The sequence below is a fragment of the Harpia harpyja genome, chromosome 2 (assembly GCF_026419915.1).
Source record: "Harpia harpyja isolate bHarHar1 chromosome 2, bHarHar1 primary haplotype, whole genome shotgun sequence".
Taxonomy (NCBI): Eukaryota; Metazoa; Chordata; class Aves; order Accipitriformes; family Accipitridae; genus Harpia; species Harpia harpyja.
The window spans coordinates 85,855,458-85,877,781 of NC_068941.1; positions in this window are offsets into that span (position 1 = coordinate 85,855,458).

The following is a 22,324-nucleotide window of genomic DNA, read 5'->3' on the forward strand; positions in this document are numbered from 1 at the left end:
TTTCCTGCGTATAAGTACAATGATTCCAAATCTAATAATCTTTTATTTTCTTTTTTACATGAACATCCTCTGTATATGCAGAAAGGTACTGCACATGTGTCTTGCAGTTACACATTAAACTCTTCCATGAAAACAGATGCAGCGTGGCATAGTGTGTATTTCTGCCAAGAGGCACGAGGAAATGCCTAGGGCAAAAAACAGCCCAGGTAGTCTTAAACTTCATACCATAAATACCACCAAACCTGGTAATATGTTTGTTTTCTCTGAACAGAAAAGGAGACCACGCACTTTATTAGTGTTCATTCTCTTTGTCCAGATTCTCTATCCAGCTATAGGACAAGGCAGGGAAGATATCTAAACTAAATGAAAGCCGTGATTCCAGCTTAACTATCATTATGCACAATCTCTTCTATTACCTGCAGGACCTATTGCCCATTTGAAAATTGGCAAGGAGAACATGTAAGGCTGCTCTGACATGCTTTTCTAGGACATGACATAGCTCTGCTGATTTAAAATGAAAGTACACTTTATAATAAATGCCTTGCTAACATTCAATCAAATGATGCATTATTAGCAAAGATTAAAAGAACTAATTATGTACAGCATGGTTGAATGATGGCTGCGGGGAGAGAGAAGATAATGATCTTGGTGTATTTGAAAACTAAGCACCAAGAAAAGAAAGGATTTTTAATTTTTAAGGCAGCAGAGAGGGGACAGACTTCATTAAAAATACAAAACAAAACAAAAAAACACAGCTGGAAATTCAGTAAAGATAACTTTGGGCTCAATATCAAATGGCTATTAGTCTGCAGACTAAACTCCTCAAAGTGATCATGAAATCTCTGCAACTTTGGCTACTAAAAACCCAACAAGAAGAAGTATTTGAGAAGAACCCAAAGGATTATTTGTTGAGTATGGAAACCAGATTGCCTGGACACGTCTTAGACATAATGGACAGCTGTGCCAGGAGAAAGGTCAGACTCTCGGCAGTGAGAATGGTAATTCCCCCTCCTACTCTCATACGGATGTGATTTAGCTGTTATCATGTGGGGGTCCACAACCTATGATGTGAAAAAGATCACATTAGAAGACTATAATATCATTTTCCTGACATACAAATCTGTGAATCTCAGACTTCTTCAAGCACAGTTTTGACATCATTTTAAGTAAGTGGTTTAGAAATGAAAATATTTAACACAGAGTTTAAATAGCAGTTGCGACCACCAAGGTAGTCATATCATCTTTCTATTAACTGTGCTATCGGGCTGTATAACTGTATTCTAGTACAAAAACTATGCTTTTAAACAAAATAAATGGCAAAAAACCTACATTGAAGTGAGACCTAAAAGATAATAGATTTGAGCATGAGTTAAAAGATTCGAATAATTTGACATGGCATGGATAAGAAGTTTCACTAATTTTAGAATGGAGTTTGCTAATTTTATGTTTGCCTGTGAAAGAAGATGCTTGGTGCAACGTTAGAGGAAATCTCTACCTGCCCTACATCCCATGGACATATCAAATGAAGAAAACCATTCATGAACAGAGCCTCAAAAGCAATGGAAGTTGAAAACAATCAACTAAATATTTCTTCTTGGATGTAGCATAAATATCCCCATGTACTGCTAGGCAGCATGGAGAAGAGTTGGAATAGCACTTCAGCGAATGCCCTGTTCTCTTTATCAAGGGCAGTAAAGCATTTTCATTCACTGTTTCTTTTCCTATACTCAGACTATTGTTAGAGACAGGCATGACTTAATGCTGTTATTTCCCCCTCCTCCCTCGAAAGAGTAGATGTAAAGGGGAAATGGCTGATGCTATTAGTCCCACGGCAGGCTCAGTCCACCAGGAAATCAAAACCAAGTCTATGATTAATGTGATTAATTAAAAAAAAAAAAAAAAAAGCTCCTTCAGCTTCAAGAAAACCTTTTTTTCCCCATTATGTCTTATTCAGCTGAGGACAGTAAACAGTCTTATGTTCAGTGACACATGTTACATTGAAATGGACTGGAAATGTGACGAACTATCTAGTTTTTTCCCACAAAGGCTACAGGAAGTACTGGAGTGAAACACTGAGAAAATGCAACTAACCAGTCCACATTTATGAGCAATCCAGAGGACAGGGAATATGGAACATGATCAAGAACATAAAATATCTGAACTTCTTTAAAATATTGAACCTTTAGAACATTATGTTCACTAAACAAGACTTAGTTGAAAAAAAAAAAAAGAACAGGTACGAACACTATGTGGATTAGCTTGGAGATGATTTAGAGCTGAGTGAACTGTCTGGAGTACATTTTCTCTGCTCATTTGGCTTTCTGTGTGCAAATTGTCTGTGTGTAAGAATGAAAAAAGAAGAAGTAGGAAAATCAGTTAGACTAGAATTACTACTTCGCATCATATTAAAAATATTAAGAAACCCAATAGAAGCTAAATCAGAAAGGACCTTAGAAAAACCCAAACAAATAGATTATGTTTTTATGTGGAAAATGGACATGTGGGAAAAATGGGTAATATAATCAGAGCAATGAGGTGGGAAGAACATCTTACAGGAGCCTTTGAAGTAAATTGTAGCGGTAAGACAAACATTGTCCAGGGCATGAGAAGAGGAGGTTGTGGTAATGAAGATTCCAGACAATGAGGTTTGTGAATACTACTTGCATTTTTCGATCAGCTCTAGCACAAATGCTGTGATCTGTGTGGAGAACATAAGCGATTAAGTTTAGAAGCACATTCTTTTTCCCCTCCTATGGCATGACTATATTTTTTTCCTTTAATATATATTGCAGTAAGCTTAGTGGGTAGGAGGTAAGAGGCCATGTGCTTTGTTTCCTTACTGTAATTTCCTCTTTCCCAACCAGAAAACTACAAACAAAACCAAACCTAACTTTTATGCTTGACCTCCCAAGCTGAGAAATTACCAAATCTGAAGTCAGAACCATAGCACACAATTGTTTACTTTCTTATCACGGTGTTTCAAGAGTGGAACAGAGTGAGAATCTCAGTTTAATCTGAGTTAGTCTCATTCTAAATCCCCATATCAGATACACTCTCACGTTACAATTTTTTTTACACTTAAGAGTTCAATAATCCTTCAGACAGTTGGCATCAAAACTAGGGGTTTGACAAAAAAGTTTAAGAACCAAGGTTGGTTCTTAATACAATGGGCATCTTTCATCTGAGAGCCATTTGTCTGATTTTAAGAGAGAGCCTTACTAAAAGCTGACTGTTGAAAGGCAATCAGAGTTTATGCTGGAAGCGTAAAAAAAAAAAAAACAACCAAAACAATCCCCCCCAAATTCAATAATCAAGGTAAATAAAGTGAAATGATAAATGAAGAAACATAACCAACACTGGCAAAGGGAAAAATTAATGATTGGTGTAATTCCACAAAAGACAGGAATATTAACTAAGAGTAAGACAGTGTATGTAGAAATCTTTTGCGTATTATATTCTGTGATGTGGTAGAATTCAAATAATTTGTTTTTTAATCATTAATGAAGTCAGAATCACTAGCATGTGTTTTTTCCTACAAAGAATGAAGCAGATGGAACTGTCAGGCCTTTATAAAGTTTGAATTAAAGATGAGGATTTTCCTCTCCACTGTTTGCCTTCTTTCTGTGGCAGAGGAGGGCTGTGAAAAGGAAGAGTAACTGCTATTTCTTTGATCAAATCAATTTAGGATTCTGCATGAATTCTGAATAAAACCCTAGGTGTTTTTTGGTTTTTGGGGGTTTTGTTTTTTTTTTTTTTTAAAGCTGGGTTTTCAAGCAGGTAAACTGTATTTTATTCCTTCTCAGGAAATTTATATTCTTATTTCTTAATAAGCTATTCCCAAAAGGCTTTCAAGATAGTTGCATTGCAATGGGGGCTTATTGCTATACAGTGGTATTGTCACTAGAATTCAGTTTCTGACTCAACAAAAGGCCTATAGGCAAAACTAAATCAATTTAACCTGATTTAACATCCTCCATGGTCTTTCAGCAGAGTTATCATTGCACAGGCATTTGGGATGTTTTTAGCTTATGCAACTGTAAATCAGAGCAAAATACTCACACTACTCCTGGGATTTCTAGAACAGAAATACTTGCCCAAGACATCATACACAGCACGCATGTAGCAATCTTTTTAACATATATATCCAACCATCTTCATAGGTGCACAGTGGCTTTTCTCTTCTCTGTCAGATTTACCAATCATCACAACTGATGTTCTAAAGTTTCTCGATAGACAGTTGTCACACTGCTGTAGCTCTTGCTACCGTTAAGACGGTCAGACTTCCAAATATTTCAAACCAAGGCAGGAAATCCTCACATCTGCTCTAAAAATTTTTCTAAATGGAAATAAAAGCAATGTAAAGGCTACGTGCATGTCCAGACATGCAGACTACTTACTCAGACTAATACTAGTGCAGATACTTTATCACACTCCCACTGTCTCCTAATTATAAATTGTCTCTCTACAGGATTTTTAATAGCTTTCAGATTGAGCAGAGAGACAGATGTGACAATTGATATGTATAAATGTGTCTGTCTCTGAGACTCAAGTGCCCACGTGGCAAACTGGAGACCTACAATCTAGGTGATGTTCTCAGAAATGCTGTCCCACAATGACATCCAACATTTCTCCAGTGAGGGTTGCTGCTTCCTGGAATTTTAGGAGTTCAGCGATGGAAAGGTCGCAGCTCATGGAGCCAAACCTTCCTGTTTGTATAGGTAAACTGCAGAATTACCAAAACGATCTGGGAGCCAGAGAGAAGCCTCTTTGCACTAAATCACCCTACAGGAAGCCCAGTGATGACCTTTTCTATAAAACACAAAGAAAACTTTCCTGGAAGAAAGTTTGAATTCAGGTTTTCCCCCTGTCCCAAGAAAGAAAGCTTATGCTTCAGTCCCACCAAAGAATCTTAAAAGCTCTTTTGCACAGTGACAATATTCAGCTTTACTTGGATTTGATGAATTTTTTAGCCTTTGCAGTCTTTTTAAATTGAAGTGGGCTAAAGCTGCAATATGGGCTAAGTGTGCAGTGCTCACTCCAGCAGTGTATTAGGCAAGCTCAGAGGGACAAGATCAGACCCTACAGCAGACCTAGGCAGAAGGAATATCACAGAGGCTCAAACATTAAGATCTTCAGCCCCATCAAGAGAAACAGATACTGGGCATATGTAAGAACAGTGGAACAGCTACAGACATGGCACAATGCAAAGCTGCGTGGACTGACCCAAGTTATTTAAGTCTGCTCTCCAATAGTCCATCAGACAAGGATGAGTGCTAACCTAACACATATACTGGTTCTAGTCCCGGCACTAATTCATCCACAGATAGCTCATGCATCTCTGTGCAATACTGCATTGAGCCATGGAGACAAACCTTAGTAAATTGATTATGAGTTTTGAGGATCACAACCGGACTCAGGCGGCAAAACATGCATCAAGAACCTTCATGCTCTCATGGTTTTTGCTCCTCACCCCTAATTCAAATACTTACCGCAGGTCATTTGATTTAGAGGTGTTGAGTCCCTTTCTGTCACCAGTCTAGGACTGGTCATCATACAGTCACTAACACAAAACTGAAATATGACATCAGAGACTGGAGTAAGCTAAAATTAATTAGATTTATCTGAGATTAAAAGAAGTACTTTGTTGTAATTAGAATGCTTTCCTGGACACTATCTGTTTAATCACACATCAGTCTACCTGATTAGTTGAGTCCACCACCCCACTTCATTCTGAAAAAAAAACCCTTCCCAGCAGATTTCAAACAAGAATTACATAAAATCTTTTCCAAAACTGTTCTGATAGAAATCATCTTAAGGAAAATTTCATACAAAATTTGAAGCAAAATATGAACATGAAGATATTATCTATATCTCCTATTTAAAATACGTGCAGGTTTCAGTGTTATTGAAAGCAGTTACCTAAAGAGTTAAGAAAGACTTTGTAGATATACGTGTGTGCAGTACTAGCCTATGTGTTACAAAAGAAAGAGAGCCTGCTGTAAGATTATAAACCTCTAATAAGATGAGAGACTTTTACTAAGCCACTCATGCTTGGAGTGTATTGAAAGATAATCTTTGGTACAGTACTTCCAGAAAAGCAGTGAACTGAAATCAATATTCAGTAAAAAAACAGATTAAGAGACCAAACTAAAGAAATCAGAAGTTACTCAGCAGAACAGACATACATCTTAAAGATTATCATTCATTGTGAAAGCACAGGGTCTTTTTAGCTCATGGGAGAGAGCAAGACCCTGTGTCCTCTTCTCTTTCACTGAAGTTACAAGCCCATATACTACAATGAATTTTAAATCTCCACATTTTAACTTAAAAAATACAGTGGGCGAAAAAGAAAGACGGTTCAGAGATCAGCTGATCATGGGGAGAAAACCTATTTTTGTACAAAAAAAGAGCTGCTTTTCACTCACACATTCGAATATGTCTTTGTTTTTTCTCTCTATGGAGAGAAACAATTTCTTTATTCTTGAAGCGTGATCTTGCAGCTGGGAAACTGGATGAATATTCAGCAAAGGTGAGGTTATTGCCAACTCCTTCAGAGACCTTTGGACCAATTTAATTACTCCATGACACCATTCCCAACTGCAAAATGTCAATAGTAATAGCGTGCATCCTTCCTACTCAGATGGCCAACTCTTTGGACCTGCCGTAAACTCTTACTATGAAAGTAAGCACGTAACTTCCTAACACAAAATGATATGTATCGCAATGATATTCTCTGATTTCTCTTTCAATACATTTAATATTAGGCTCCTACTTTATCAAGGTGCAGTTTTGCCTTCCTTTCCCTGTCCTTTGCTCCACGTTAACAAAATAAATTCGTATTTTTGTTTTCCAACTGTGAAACCTAGGAATGCACTTCTTTAACCTTCTAATTACTACTATTAAGACAAGAAGACACAAGACCCAAAGGATCCCAGGGATATATTTGCAGAAAAATCTAACAGTAGAGAAAGGCCAAATATCGTAACAGGAATTGCAGGTGGCATATTTGATTTCATGTCTAAATGATTAGTATCAGCAAGTGAAATAAACTTATTTTAGTGGACAGCATAGTTACTTATTTCCACTGTGTCATAGTTCAAATCCTGGTCTACCCAGTATTAAAAATTTTACATAGGGAAAATAATACCAGCAGGAATTAACATAAAAATCTGTTTTGTTCTTCATTAAAGTGTATTTAGTATTGAACATTGTTTTAATATTTGCAACATACATCCGTAATTTTTTGAGTCCTTATTCAGCAGGGAGTAACTCACAATCCCAAAATAACAAACTTCAAAATAAATTCAGATACTCAGTCCAACTCTACGTGTTTACTGCTGTAAAAAAGAAACAGTCTTTTTAAATCATATGCCACTAAATTAGTTCATTTTTCTTGTCCTCTGGATTTTTTTTCCTGATTTTAATACTTTCTTCTGACACTTCCTAAAAAACCAAAAATGTTTCACATTTTTAAGTGTTTTTTTTCCAATCGCCTTCCCTATTCTTTCTTTTACCTTTAGAAGAAGTAAAAGTTTAAATATTTAAACACATAAGAGCTCCCCAAATCTTGGCAACCTTGAAATCCTCCTTCTGCTACAAAAATAAACTCTTTTCCTCCCCAGGACTGGGATTTAAATTTGCTACACTGAGGTGAAGCTTCTCTCCTCCCACCATATCCTTCCTTCCACGACTGCTTACATACAGACAATTTTTTTCTCCTTATGCTTTCAAAAGAAAAAGCAACGGCAAAATGTGAAATAAAGGATAACTGAAATTGTCTTCCCTGAAATGCAAAAAGCCTGAAAACACTGCCTGGAGACAGCAATGATCAGACATTTGATCCTTTCCCTCTACTCGGCACTAGAGAGACTCTAGTCATACTGGACATACTGGAGTGAGTCCAGCAAAGGGCCACAATGATGATTAAGGGATTGGAGCATCTGTCATATGAGAAAACGTTGAGATCACTTGTGTTGCTCAGCCTGGAGAAGAGAACGCTCAAGGGGATCTTACCAACATGTATAAACACCTGATGGGTGTTAATGAAGGAAGGAGAGCCCAGCTGTTCTCAGAGTTGGTCAGTGAATGGACAAGAGGCAATGGGCACCAACTGAAATACGGGAATTTCCATTTAAACATAAGGAAAAGCTTTTTTTGTTGTGAAGGTGATTGAACATTGCAATATGTTGCCCAAAGAGATTTTAAGGTCTCCATTGCTGGTCCCTTCCAGCCTCCATGATTCTGTGATTCTATGGTTTACAGGTAAATGCTGAACTTGCAAAAAAATGGTGATGTAAATACCTTAATTGTTTATTTGGTCATATTTTAATAAAAGCTATTAAGCATATGGCATCCCAAGCTTGCTTCTAATATCCCTCACAAGCAAGCAATCCCAGATGTGCCATCCCAGTTGCCAAAACCTCCAAGTTTTTAGCTATTTAAATAACCTTCCTGGAAAACCTTTCTTCTCCATCTAAAAAAAACCCACAAAAAAAAGATAAATATTGTCTACAAAACAAGGCCTATCTTAGTGCCCATTCAACTTGTGTATGCCCACTTAGCTTTCAGCCATTTTAAATGATGTTTCCACTGACTTTCTAGCACAAACAGTATATTGGCTAATTCTGTATAGTGGCAGAATACATGAGACTGAGTGTGAACGACATGTATGAAGCTACAAGGCACAACAGCTACTATGTAATTCTCTGCTAGACTTCTGTGAACTCCTGTGCCAACTGCATGCCCAGTGCCCACCAAAGCAGCTCCATCACTCCCCTCCTCAGCTGGACAGGGGAGAGAAAATATAACAAAAAGGCTCGTGGGGTGAGATAAGGACAGGGAGACATCACTCACCAATTACTGTCACGGGCAAAACAGACTCAATGTGGGGAAATTAACTTAATTTATTGCCAGTCAGAAGTCAGAGTAAGTTAATGAGAAATAAAATCAAATCTTAAAACACCTTCCCTCCACCCCTCCCTTCTTCCCAGGTACAACTCCACTCCCAATTTTCTCTACCTCCTCACAACGGCACAGGGGGACGGGGAATGGGGGTTGGGGTCAGTTCATCACACGCTGTCTCTGCCGCTCCTTCCTCCTCAGGGGCAGGACTCCTCGCTCGTCCCCTGCTCCAGCGTGGGCTCCCTCCCACGGGAGACAGTCCTCCACCAACTTCTCCAGCGTGGGTCCCTTCCCCGGGCTGCAGTCCTTCAGACACAGACTGCTCCAGCGTGGGTCCCCCGCGGGGTCACAAGTCCTGCCAGAAAACCTGCTCCAGCGTGGGCTCCTCTCTCCACAGGGTCACAGGTCCTGCCAGGAGCCTGCTCCAGCGCGGGCTTCCCACGGGGTCACAGCCTCCTTCGGGCATCCCCCTGCTCCGGCGTGGGGTCCTGCAGGTGGAGATCTGCTCCCCCGTGGACCTCCCTGGGCTGCAGGGGGACAGCCTGCCTCACCAGGGTCTTCCCCACGGGCTGCAGGGGAATCTCTGCTCCGGCGCCTGGAGCATCTCCTCCCCTCCTTCTGCTCTGACCTGGGGGGCTGCGGGGCTCTTTCTCTCACATGTTCTCACTCCTTTCTCCGGCTGCAGTTTCTGCAGTGGGGTTTTTTTTTTTTTTCCCCTTCTTAAATATGTTATCACAGAGGTGCTACAACCATCGCTGATTGGCTCAGCTTTGGCCAGTGGTTGTATTGGAAATAGGGGAAGCTTCTAGCAGCTTCTCACAGAAGCCACCCCTGTAGCCCCCCACTACCAAAACCTTGCCATGCAAACCCAATACAACTTGTTTCTCACAGCTTCTGCAACCTATAATAATGGAGACATGCATCCTGTGATCCTCTGCCTGTCAGCTTTTCTTTTGTTCTTTCCCCCACCCTCCATGCCCCTGATGTCAAAGTAAAGCTCTATTTTCACTGCAGAGCTTCGTGGAGCATTTCTTGTGTGTACCTTGAGTCTCACTCTCAACTGTTCACAGGTCTTTCACCTCCCTTGATCAAGCACAGCCTTCAGCCTGCATTTGTGGTTTCATAGACTTGGCCTATCTAGAGGTTTGAATTCAGGACAGTTTGTTATAGTTCAAAGTGATAGAATACCCACTTTGAAATGAGAGAAAATGAGTCCCTTGCATTGACAGTTCTCCAGTTGTTTTCTTCTTGTGCTCTCATGACCAGGAACATCGACTCCTGATCCATCTCCTGCCAAGGTGGCTCACCCAAAAGTCACAGAAAAAGACATGCTGTCTTCAGTAAGACTTGCATAGCAGCTCTTCCGTCCCTTTTTGACCCAATAGACTGAAGATGGAGGCTCACACCACCGTTATGGCTTAATATGAGAAGAAGGGCAAATTCCTTGTGTGTAACCCGGTAAGTCAACTTCACAGTGTAGGTGCTCAGTGACAGGCTAGCTTAACCTTGCTGCTCAAATCTGGATGGTGATTACTTAAAGTGACTTTGCAAGGCAAACATACTCTAAAAGTAAACATTACAAAGTTCCCAGACAGTACAACATAAGGAAATTGCACCACATCTTTATCTCTGTGTGTATCTGAGCTTGTTTTTCTTTGCTAACTAGCACTCAGTTAAAATAGTGTGCATATATTGGCTGATGTCAAAAGGCAAAACATTTTTGGAGCTTTTCAGCAGGAGAGGAGCCCTGAATGGTGTCTGAAAAAGGAAAGTGGAAAACAGAGGTATACAAGATGGTTGCAGCCAGGAGGAGTTCTGTGTAATCATGTTTTAAGTGTTTCTGGTTCAGTACATAGTCATAAATGTCAGCTGAAAGTTAACTTTGTTGTTTATTAAATGTATGTTAATAATGTCATCGGAAATCTAAAAGTGCTCTATTGATTGCAAATGTAAATTGGCAATGCTGTGGTCTCTATCTGCCAGTCAATCACAGCAGTATGAGTTAGTGAGGTAAAAACAGAATAGGGGAGCTGATTACAGAAGGCATTGAAGAAAAAGATAGATGGTAGAGAATATTTTTGTGCTTAGCAGTATCATCAGACTCCATGCAATATAACTCTTCATACAGCAGCTGATAAAGATCCAATCCATATAGCCTATTTTTTTCAACTTAAAGCTCAGATGAGAGACATACACACCCCCCCCACCACCCTCCTTTAGGAAAGAGCAAGAAGTAATGCTGGGTTATAGGAGACAGCCCCTCAGAGAGCACCATCTAGACCCACAGTTGCTGGACAGGATGAAGGACTCCAGGAACATCTCCCTTTTCTTCCCAGCCATACATTTACTGACAAGAATGACATAAAAATTTTTGTACTAAAACTTCTGATAGAGTGACTGCATCCAGAGCAAATAGTAGCGAGCAATTAACCACACCTCAAGAGGGTAATCAAAAATCTTCCTTTGGGAAAAGACAGCCAGCCTTCTTGTAAAGATGGGTTAGACTTTCAATCCTGCTTTTCTATCCAGGATCTACAAAGGTTTTGGCAAAATCCTTGTTAGTAAATGTGAACTCCCTAATATTGCTTGATTTTTTTTGATACTGATAAAAATTCATTTATTATCAACAAAAACTTACTAAGTGCTTGAGTCAACAAGCACTTAAAATCTCAGGTTTATAACTTGCCCCCTCTGCATTAGATTCCCAGCTATCAAACAGCATAACATTATTTTGTAAACCTTCTATGAATGTCTTCCTATATTGTTTACAATAATAAGTCTTCAAATTCATTTGAGCTCCTAATTATCAGTATAGTCTGAGTAATAGTAAATCAGAACTGCATTATTGTAGTATTATGCAGAAAAGGTCCTAAGTGCTATTTGATTGACGCTATTTGTTTCCTGTACACAAATGAGAGTTTCCCTCTGAGCACAGCAGATACTGTCTAGAACAATATTGTTATGGAGATAAAGCACTGTAGAGACATGTTTTAGGGAAGAATTAAAATAACTCATAAGCAGCTGAACTGAAGAAGCCTGCTGTCCTGTGGATTTGAGTCCTATCTCCTACTGCTTTCCCTCATCATCTGTTCCCAAAACCTTTTCCCTGTTGCAATACTCAGTACAGGGCAAGCCACTGCAACGCTCCATCTGCCCTGTCATGGATCCGGACTATTCCTGGGGGAGCTGTACCTGATTTTAAGCTAGCTATATGTCAATCGGCAAGCATTAGGTGTGTGCCGATGGATACACTGCCTGGCCAAACAGAATAGACTTAGTTTATATAGTTTCTCTTTGATTGGAAGCACTAGTTTAGGTTGTTTGCCTATTCAGACACAATTTTCACAAAACATTCTGGCCTTTGGCTGGAGATGTTGCCACTTCTGACAAATGGAGCAACAATGGCCAACAGATTCAAAAAGCACACAAAAGAAATTAAGCATCAGATACAAAAAGAACTTGATCTGATCAGCCTCATTTACACACAAAATTATTCTAGCCCCCTTCTTCAAATCTTACTTTTAAAAGATTTATTTCAAACTCAGCCAAAACTGCTAGGAGTCAGACAAATATATAATAATCTGCTAATTTCAGACAAATGTGTAAGATAAAACCACATCAAATTTCTAATACTGGAAAAAAATCCCAGATACAGAAAAAGAAGTTTTGTTAGGTACACAATAACAATGCTGTAAAAAACCCTAAAGTCTTAAAATGTCAAGTGACAAATTATTTCATAAATGACTATTTAAGTCAAGTAGTAGTTGACTTGATTTTTCGAAGAAACTATAATTGAAGTACTTTACAATTTTTTTTTGCTGCCTATATAAAATAAAATAATTGCATAATTAGCACATAATTACTTTCAGGAGTGACTAATTTTGGATTCTATTAAGTACTTATTAATTGCTATGCTGGCAACTGCAAAAAAAAAAAGTCAAAAAATAGAAGCCTTGCCTTATCAAGGTCAGCATTTGCATTATAAGACAATCAAAATAGTGTTAAATCAATTAAATAGTCCAATATTCAATAGCTGCAAGGCACAAGGCAGTGAAATGGAAGGACAACCATAGGACTCATAAGGCATTGCTGGCAGGATTCAAATTGACCTCAGACTCAAAGGTCTGGTGTTGCACCCGTGTGAAGACAAATGTTTCCGATGACTTTAATGGTGCAGGATTAGGTCCGTTGACATGTTGCCTATTGACTGATGTTCATTAGCTATGCAGAGTCCACTTTGAAACCCCTTGTTCATACTCTATCGTACATAATTACTCCAGTTGTTCAGTCTGAGGAGTTATAGAATCACAGAATTGTTTAGGTTAGAAAAGACCTTTAAGATCATCAAGTCCAACCGTAAACCTAACACTGCCAAGTCCACCACTAAACCCTGTCCCTAAGCACCACATCCACACGTCTTTTGAATACCTCCAGGGATGGTGACTCCACCACTTCCCTGGGCAGCCTGTTCCAATGCTTGATAAGCCTTTAGGTGAAGAAATTTTTCCTAATATCCAATCTAAACCTCCCCTGCTGCAACTCGAGGTTTTTTCCTCTCATCCTACCGATTGTGACTTGATAGAAGAGACCAGCACCCACCTCACTACAACCTCCTTTCAGGTAGTTGTAGAGAGCAATAAGGTCTCCCCTCAGCCTCCTTTTCTCCAGACTAAACCACCCCAGTTCCCTCAGCTTCTCCTCATGAGACTTGTGCTCTAGACCCTTCACCAGCTTCATTGCCCTTCTCTGGACACGCTCCAGCACCTCAATGTCTTTCCTGTAGTGAGGGGCCCAAAACTGAACACAGTATTTGGGGTACAGCCTCACCAGTTCTGAGTACAGGGGAACGATCACTGCCCTGCTCCTGCTGGCCACACTATTTCTGATACAAGCCAGTTATCTTACGTAAAGTAATTGAATGTCCAGCTCTTGTTGAAGTTGCTTGTTTAATTTCATATATGAATGGGACCAACTAATAGGGGAAGTGCAGTGTGAGTAACAGAAGAACTTGGCCCACAGTTTTCTTCCCTGAAATCAGGAGGAATGTCTTCTCATTTACTGTTAGCAGCCACTTATCTTTGCTAATAACCAGCTGCATTAACTAACAGACTGAATTAATTGAGAAAGAGAGGGGCCAGCAACCTGATACAACACAATAAACTGACCCAGTAGAGACCAGAAACTAAGAATTACAGGTTTCCTCCACACAATATCAGTGGTTTAACCTTTCTAGATGTCCTGTTCCTCATTTCATCCACTTCATTAATGCCCAGTTTTACAGATCACAACAAATGGTATTGGAAAAGCAGTTTGCAGGACTGTTCTTTCTTTAAGGAAAACAAAGGCTCTAGGAAAATGTTGAAGCCAGATATGGCTTTGACAAAATATGCTCTTGTTTTCAAGGGTAAGTAATGGCATAGGCCCAGGTGATTTTGTCTTACAAACCAGATGGGTTGGCCCAGCCGCCAGTGGAAACCTGTGAACTTGTAAGCAAAAGGCAGAAAATTCTGACCTCCAAAGCACTCGCCAATGATTTAGCTCCCTTCAGCCTCACAGCTGGAATCACTTCCAATGACATCAATGAGTTTTTTAAAATTCTCATTTGAAACGTCATGGTCCCATGTATTTCTTAGTTTACAGCGTAAAATAATGCATAGGGTACACATCTTAGTCCAACACGACTGTGAGTACGGGAACACTGAAGTGAGAAAATTGCAAAGACTCAGTTTTTACAAACCTTAGCTTGAGGCTCATGTTTGGAATTCCATTTATAAACAGATAAGTGTATGACATGTTCTTGACTCCTTTCAAAACAAACTCTAAGCTCTCTTTGGTCCTTTAGCATCACAAGGACAATTTTTGCATGTAAATTTTAGCTTGTTGAATGAAATTCCTGTACCCTCTCTGTCTCAAATTTGACCTAGAATTATGTTTAGGTTTTTTGTTTTGTTTTTTCTTCAAATCAGCTGCCAGTTCCCACAGTCTGAAGACATTTCAGAATAATTACTCAGCGTGGGTAGTTCCCTGTCTTTTTCATCCCTTTGCCTAGAATTTTTTGTCACAAAGTGCAGGAATAAATACAAGTAGGTAACCGTCTTCCCCTTTGCTTTGAATAAGACACAACTGGCGGGTTTTCTATGTACAGGCATTGTATTTGAAAGCCCATTTTCTTTCAGTTCACACACAAACTGAATCTGATTTTGCATTTCAGATGACCTCAGCACTGCTTCTTTTAGGCAGTCTGAATACATACAGTTGAAAAACATCTGAAATAAAGTTAGAGGATATTAATATATGTTAAGCTTCTAACTCATAACATAAGTGGCTTTCAAAAAGAAGACAAAAGAACCTCAGCAACCAATGCAATGTTCTTCATTCGCATTTCTTTATCATCTTATTCCACTTGACATTGCGGGTAACAACTGAATTGTGAAGTTAAATTGTCAATTCATTATTGCAGCCAGGAAAAATGGAGTTAATCATTGGCAACTTCACAAGTAACAATTTTGAAGTTGTTGTTTTTCTTGGTTTTGCATCTCAGATTTTCTACTGGTCTGGACAATTGCTGTTTCCAGTAATAATCATTCTGCAATCACATTTGCAATGATAATTTTGAAGGGAACATGATCACCCCCATGGGTGATAGGCAGACTAAAATCCCTCTTTCTGATGCAATGCTTTGGAAAAAAGGAAAAGATACAGAAACTGTTTGGGCCAGGTAACAGTTTTCAAAAATAATTATTCTTATTGAAAAGCAGAAATATGGCCTTAAACAAAAAAAATACATAAGGTGAGCACAGCAGAGAGAGAATTGCTTTGAAGATACTTTCTCCTTATTATGAAGACTGACCTGTATATTTCCATCTTGCATTGTGAAAAAAGTGATTGCTTCAGGTGCATAGAAAGCGGTACATTGTACAGGAGAGGGTATATTGCTCTATTCAAAAGAAATCAATAATCCTTTCCCCCCATGCTGATAAATTTACCAAATCATATTCTTCAGTGACGACTTCTGCCCTATGTAAGAAAACCTATGTTGACTATAATTAAGAAAAGAGGTATTATGAATAAGAAATGATTTTTAAAAGTGTGCTCTCAGCTTTCCTGATTTCAAGTGGAGTTGGATATTTAAGTTTGTTATGGAAAGTAGATTCTCTGTCATTTGCAAAACAAAGCCTACAACATTTTTAAATTAGGTTTTATGTCTCTACTAAAGGTTTAAAAAAATGTTACATGAAGAGGTAAATATGAATGGATGGTAATGAGCTATCCCTTCTTTCTGTGAAAACAGCTATACCTAACTGACAAATATTTTCCTTTGGATTAAATTAATTAAATTCAAGATGTTATGGAGGCATAAATAATTCAGTATGGTTTTCAAAGACATCAAAAAAAGAAGGACCTTTGCCATAACTATTGCAATCCTACTGAAAATGCTCATTGCTATATTTATCTTTAAGAGAAATTGTCTATTTTGTATGGATGGAGAGTATGTTAAACTTTGTAATATCAATGGAGACCATCTGATTAGCCTTTCATACTTATTCCTCCATGTTTTGATTTCATTAGATCCATATTTTGGCAATTTGAAGTAGAGGATAATTAGAAATAAGCCGAAAATTCTTCTACTAGGTGTTACCTTACCAAATAAATTTACAGATGTTCATATATGGCACTAGAATTACAATTCCAGTAAAATACTTATGATACAAGTAACAGTAGCTGAAGAAGACCAAATGATCTTTGAGGAGCAGGTTGTGGGAACATCTGGCCCAATTAATTCTACCAAAGACAGCTAGAACCTGAAGCTGCTCTCTGAACCAACAAACCGAATTTTAGAAAGCTGCTAGTGGAGCAGAAACAAGATCTTCCTCAGCTTGGATGCAAAATCTGGGATGCTGCAACTTGGGACTGGATGATAACATGGATATTGCCTGCACTAAGGGAAAAAGGGAGTAAAGGGTGGGAGTTTCAGTTCAGTTTCTCAGTGTGGCACTGTTCCAGCCAGGGTTTATAAGAACGTGATCACTTGGCCTCAGCACTCTTCAAGAAGAGTCGTGTTATATGAGCTGACCCTGAAAAGCATCTTCCCGTAAGTGAGGTGCCTCTGCATCCTTCTCTGAATCACCATTTCAGAGAAAAACCTCAAAACTTACAGCTGACTACAGACCGAAAGATTAAATTTAACCTACTTCATGGTCTTTGCTAATTTTTCAGACTGTTTTCACATCAGTTTTATCTGAAGATGTGTTTACCTGCTGCATATTCGGTACAAGCCCATATAAAATATAAGTATGCTTAACATGGAACAGATGTTTCTCTTACGTTGCATCCTGTCCAGTATCTGCTTACATGTCACCGTTGAACTTTGATGTCTCTGACAAGTCTAGGCTCCCAGGCTTTAGCATACATACATATACCACACAACCTAAGCCCTGTCCTGTCTTGACATCCTTTAGTTAAAATAAAGATTTTCCTATACCTCTTAACTGTGTTTTGCCTTGATGACAAAGCAAGTTGGAGAAAATCTATTAATTTTTTTTAATAATCCAGTGCTCCATTCACTGAGTCACACTGATTTGTGACTTCTTGTGTTATTCAAACAAAAAGCATTTTAACATTTTTTTCAAGGAAAAAGCCAAACAAACAACCCACACATGAAACAACTTCATTTACATACCATTTTTGTCTCCTAGGACATCAGGAAAACTTAACATATTCCTACAGTCAACTAAATGTATAGCACTGCATGCATTTCTGACAAGGCCTTCTTTAACAGGAGGTCAAACCCCATTTGGTCTTTGAAACTTGTTCATTTTTTGTTTGTTACAGCTTTGATAATCACACCTCTCTCACGATCCTGAAATCACCCAAGATAGCTGAGGCACTGATAATATCAAACATTCTGGTTTAGTCACCTCTCATTACTATCTCAGTCAAAAAAGAGCAAGTTACTTTTTTTTTTTTTTTTAAGTGTTGCAATACAGTGATCGTCCTTTTACATTTAAACCTGTTTAAAATAAAACAATATGTATTTATCTGAAATATTCAAAGGCCTGCTTGCAGATTTTTGGTCTGATCCTGCTCACATTAACACCAATCTTGCAGTTTCTTGCAGGGAGCTATTTTTACTTCTGCCATTCCTACATTTGCTGCTCTGCATCCCATCTGTATTTCAGGTATCTCAAAGTGATAATTAGCTGTACTGGTCAGTCTCACCTGTAGATGGACCACAAGTCATATAAATGGCTGTGGAATAATCTAAGTATCTCAAAAATCCTAAAAAATAGGTCACTGCTAAAGAAGTTCAATCTACCTTTGGACAGCTGCAATAGAAGGAAACAATATGAGTGAAAGACCTTTTTGCAAGCCTTTCATGGAGGGTGAACTTCAATGTACTCAGATTGTGTGAGAGAAGGCAACTCCTGCCAACGAGATTAAATTGTCAAAGTGAATGAATTTAAAACCTCGGTTTTAACTTTCTACCTATTTACATATCACATGGAGTTTAACGATTAGCAAATTAGACACAAATCATGTGCAAATCAATGCAAATTGCTGGTTCACACACACACGATGTAAACTCCATTTTTCATGTTGGGATGTAGCCAGTTCCTAGTTAACAAGCATATGGATTTCAGATCTGGGGTAAATGAGCTTCTCCGTCACAAGCCAAAGCTCCCCCTCTCTTCCACCCTCCTCCTCCCCCTCATTCCTCCACTTGGCACAAAACCACCAGACTTCTCATTCAATCCACATAATTCAGTCAATACTTGCCTTATGTCAGACTTCATGTAGGCAGGTAATAACTTCCAGAGTCATTAAATTAGGCTATGCTTTCTCTAATTTGTGCTCTTTGGTTAGAGTTTTGTGGTCACTTACACTAATTAGAAATGCCTGGTTTATTAACAGAAGATATATACACTTCAGAAAGCCCCTTGAGATCACCAAAGTATTTATAGATCCCTGCAACTTTTGTTTTCTTGACTTTTGTACTATGTCGTATATAACTACTCTGAACTGAGCTGACAAAACCCTTCTGAGCTCATCTTCAGAATTAAAAACCACTGCATTCACTGCTTCTCCAGTGCCATTTTTCATTTCAGAGGGGGTCTCCCTTTCCCCAGGAGAGATTACATAGTCAGAATCACAGAACTGGGCAATAGTTGTGTCTAGAAACGACCTCTGGAGGTCCATCCTGCAAACTCTTGCTCAAAGCAGGACCAACCTCAAAGATAAATCAAATTTCTTGGGAAATTGTGCAGCTGCGTTTGGAAAATCTGCAGGGTCTGCAATTCTGCTCATCCCTTGCTGGGACCCTGTTCCTGTGTGTAAAAACTGTGATGGGAGAAAAAACATATTCCTAATATCCAGTTGGAGTTTCCATTGCTGAAACTTGTGGCCTTTGCCTCTTGACCTTTCATTGTGCAACCCCAAGAACAGTCTGCTTCTGTCTTCTCTCTGTGCCCCTGTAGGCAGTGGAAAGTTGCTATAATTCCCCTTGCATCTTCTCTCATCCCATCCACAAGAATCCTGTGATCCAGCCCCAACCCTCTCTGCTGTACTCGCACTCTTTCTGAGATTTGGGTGATTCTGCAAGGTTTTCCACAGACCTCTCAGTAACAGTTGAAATAGACTACTGTCCATTGGTGTGCTGCTGCCAATTATCTGTGAAGTTTGAATAATAAAATTCTTATGCAACTACCAGACACATTTTTTTTCTCCTTCTCAACAAATCTGTGTAACAGAGAACTTCCTTAAAGGCCAGGTAGAGAAAAAGAGCACCTGGAAACCTCTAACTGTTTCTCACCCTCAAACTGACTTTGAAGTGTTTTAGACAGGGAAGATCAAAACAGACAAATCAAGAGAATGTGCCCACTGGCAACATCCAATCATTAAAACGCCAGTGTATCTCACAGAAAATCCCACACAATATGTATGTGCAGCAAAAGTTGAACTCTAACCATTGCTGAAGTCGCAGCATCCATTTAAACTGCCTCAGGCTGGAGCGTCTAACTGGTCATGAGTGATTTCAATCCCTATCAGATGTGAATAACATAAACAATCAAAGAAATCTGTCTGCTCTGACATGACCCTTAATCATGGCAAAAAGAGAGATACTGACCTTGATTAACATTGTGCTGCTGAATTTGATATGAGAGATCCCATTGATCATGGATTCAAACAACTGGGGACATGCAGAGCTTTTATTTTCTTCCCTCCATTTAGTATCTATAGAATTTAAGGTACAATCAAAACGGAGAACATTATACAGGCTGCATCCATAATTTTCTGCTCTCTGCTGAATATGAAGCTCTTGCATTTTTATACAAGATAAGGTAGAAATACTCATATACCCAGGGCTCAAGACGAAATGCCAGTTAAGCTTCCATTGTAATGTGTGTACAGGAGGACAGAGTTAAATTTCTGCAGGTAACTCTGCAGGCAACATTTTGTTGACCATTGCCTATGTTATTTCTACAACCTAAATAAATGAAATATGCAGAATTTAAAAAAAAAAAATAGAGGATTTTGGCCTTAAGGGTCAGCCTTTAATCAAAAAGGTGTTTTAGTGTAGCAGTACTGGCACTCTTTTACAACATATTAAAATTTATTAATTGTATGCCTTCTTTAATTGTTAAAATTAGGACCTTTCCCATGACAATTGCTTTTTTTTTTTAAGCTTGCTTATTTCACAGGTCAGCCTTCTCCCATCTAAGTTGCTCTTTCCTTTTGTTCTTTGCCTTGCTGCCCAAAGAAATTAATTCTGTTATGCCCATGGTTTTGCATGTATAAAACATCAGATATCAGTGAGCATTTTCTGACCTTCTGTTTCTTTCAGAATTCTGTTTATTATTCTGTGGCTTCAAACAACCAGGTGCTATTCATATTTTTTAGACTTCACAATCATCCATCTGATGTGTCAAATGTTTTAAGAGGCTTAGCCAACAAATGTAGAGCAAGCTGAAATTTGCAGAAAGCAGTTATAGTCTGAATCCCAGGCAAAAAATGTCTACAAATAATTACAGACCTCTCTCACGAGCCCCAGACATAGTCAGAGGCTATGGTTATAACTATATTCTAAATTCAGTATTCCTCCTAACATTTACAGCCCCAAAAGCTAACTGCATTGGAAAGGATATGTGGCTGTAGGGTCTGAAAAATTATAGCTGATTGCAGACTATTGGGAATGACCTCAGCAATGTCCTGACTCCTAAATCATGCTCTGAATTTGCTTCACAGAAAGCTTGTTAGCGAGTTAGGGTCCAGGTTCAGGTTACCATGTGGATGTAACCTATATTCTAGGTCCTGGAGGAAGCAAAGGGGAGGCACATAATGGTTAATGACTTTAACAATAGTTAGAAAATCTTTTATAGTGCATTGGAAAGTGAACAGGGAGTTACTTGCAGCTTTGGGTACTTAAGTCGCTTTTGAAAGCCTGCCCTCCTGCGGATATCCACTTTTGAAAACACCTCAGTGCTTTAGGTTTAGGAATTAACCTACATGGGGACCGTAGTGACAGTATTACTTCCTTAGACGGGAGAGTTCTTCATTTACAGCCCTGCACTTGAGATTTTTGCCCCTTGTTGCAGTATATAACAGAAACTCATTAAACGAGGTATCTGCGAGCCACTTGCTTTGTATCTAACAATAAGTTCTGTGCCTTATTTCCAGCATGTGATCAAGAGGGAGATGTTTTTCTTAAGAAATCAAAACGTACCATCATGAACACTGCACGTTTTTACCTCAGAAACCATATGAATTCACAGAGCAAGTGAAAAGGTTATGGGGGTTTTCCCCCCCTCCTCCTTTCCTTCCCTTTATCTAGTTTTTTTTAACCTCTTAAGTCTGGATATTGTAAAGGAAGGTTGAGCACTAAACTGCAGCCACATAGTGCATACAACAGTACCCAGGTCTGGCTCCAATGCTTCTATTAAATCAAAATAAGCTGACATAAACTGGACGATACAATGACTGGGTTTGTGCTGCCATAGCTTTTAAACTGTTGTTGAGCTTGAGCTGCAATCAGACTGAAGTTTAACAAAATAAAGCAAAGAAACCCACGTGAAACAACTCTCTGGCTTTGAACGAATGCTATTTTTCACTGGCAAACTTATGCCTTTCTTCTATGTATTCATTCTGTGCACTTTATCTGCTTCCAGGATTGTTTCATAGTAAAGATGAAGACAAGTATGATACTGCTCTGAGCCATAGTTCCTTTGGGAGGATCTATCAGGCAGAGCCATTGCTTTCTCAGCTTCTGCAGAAAATTCATTCCAAATATATATCTCATATTAAACACATTTGCTTTTTTTTTTTTTTTTTTTTAAATACGTCGCCCTCTCTCCAAGTAAATGCAGCTTCTCTTGTAGCTCAGATGTACAGCCTTTAGAGGCTTGGATCTGAAGCAGGGAGAATCATG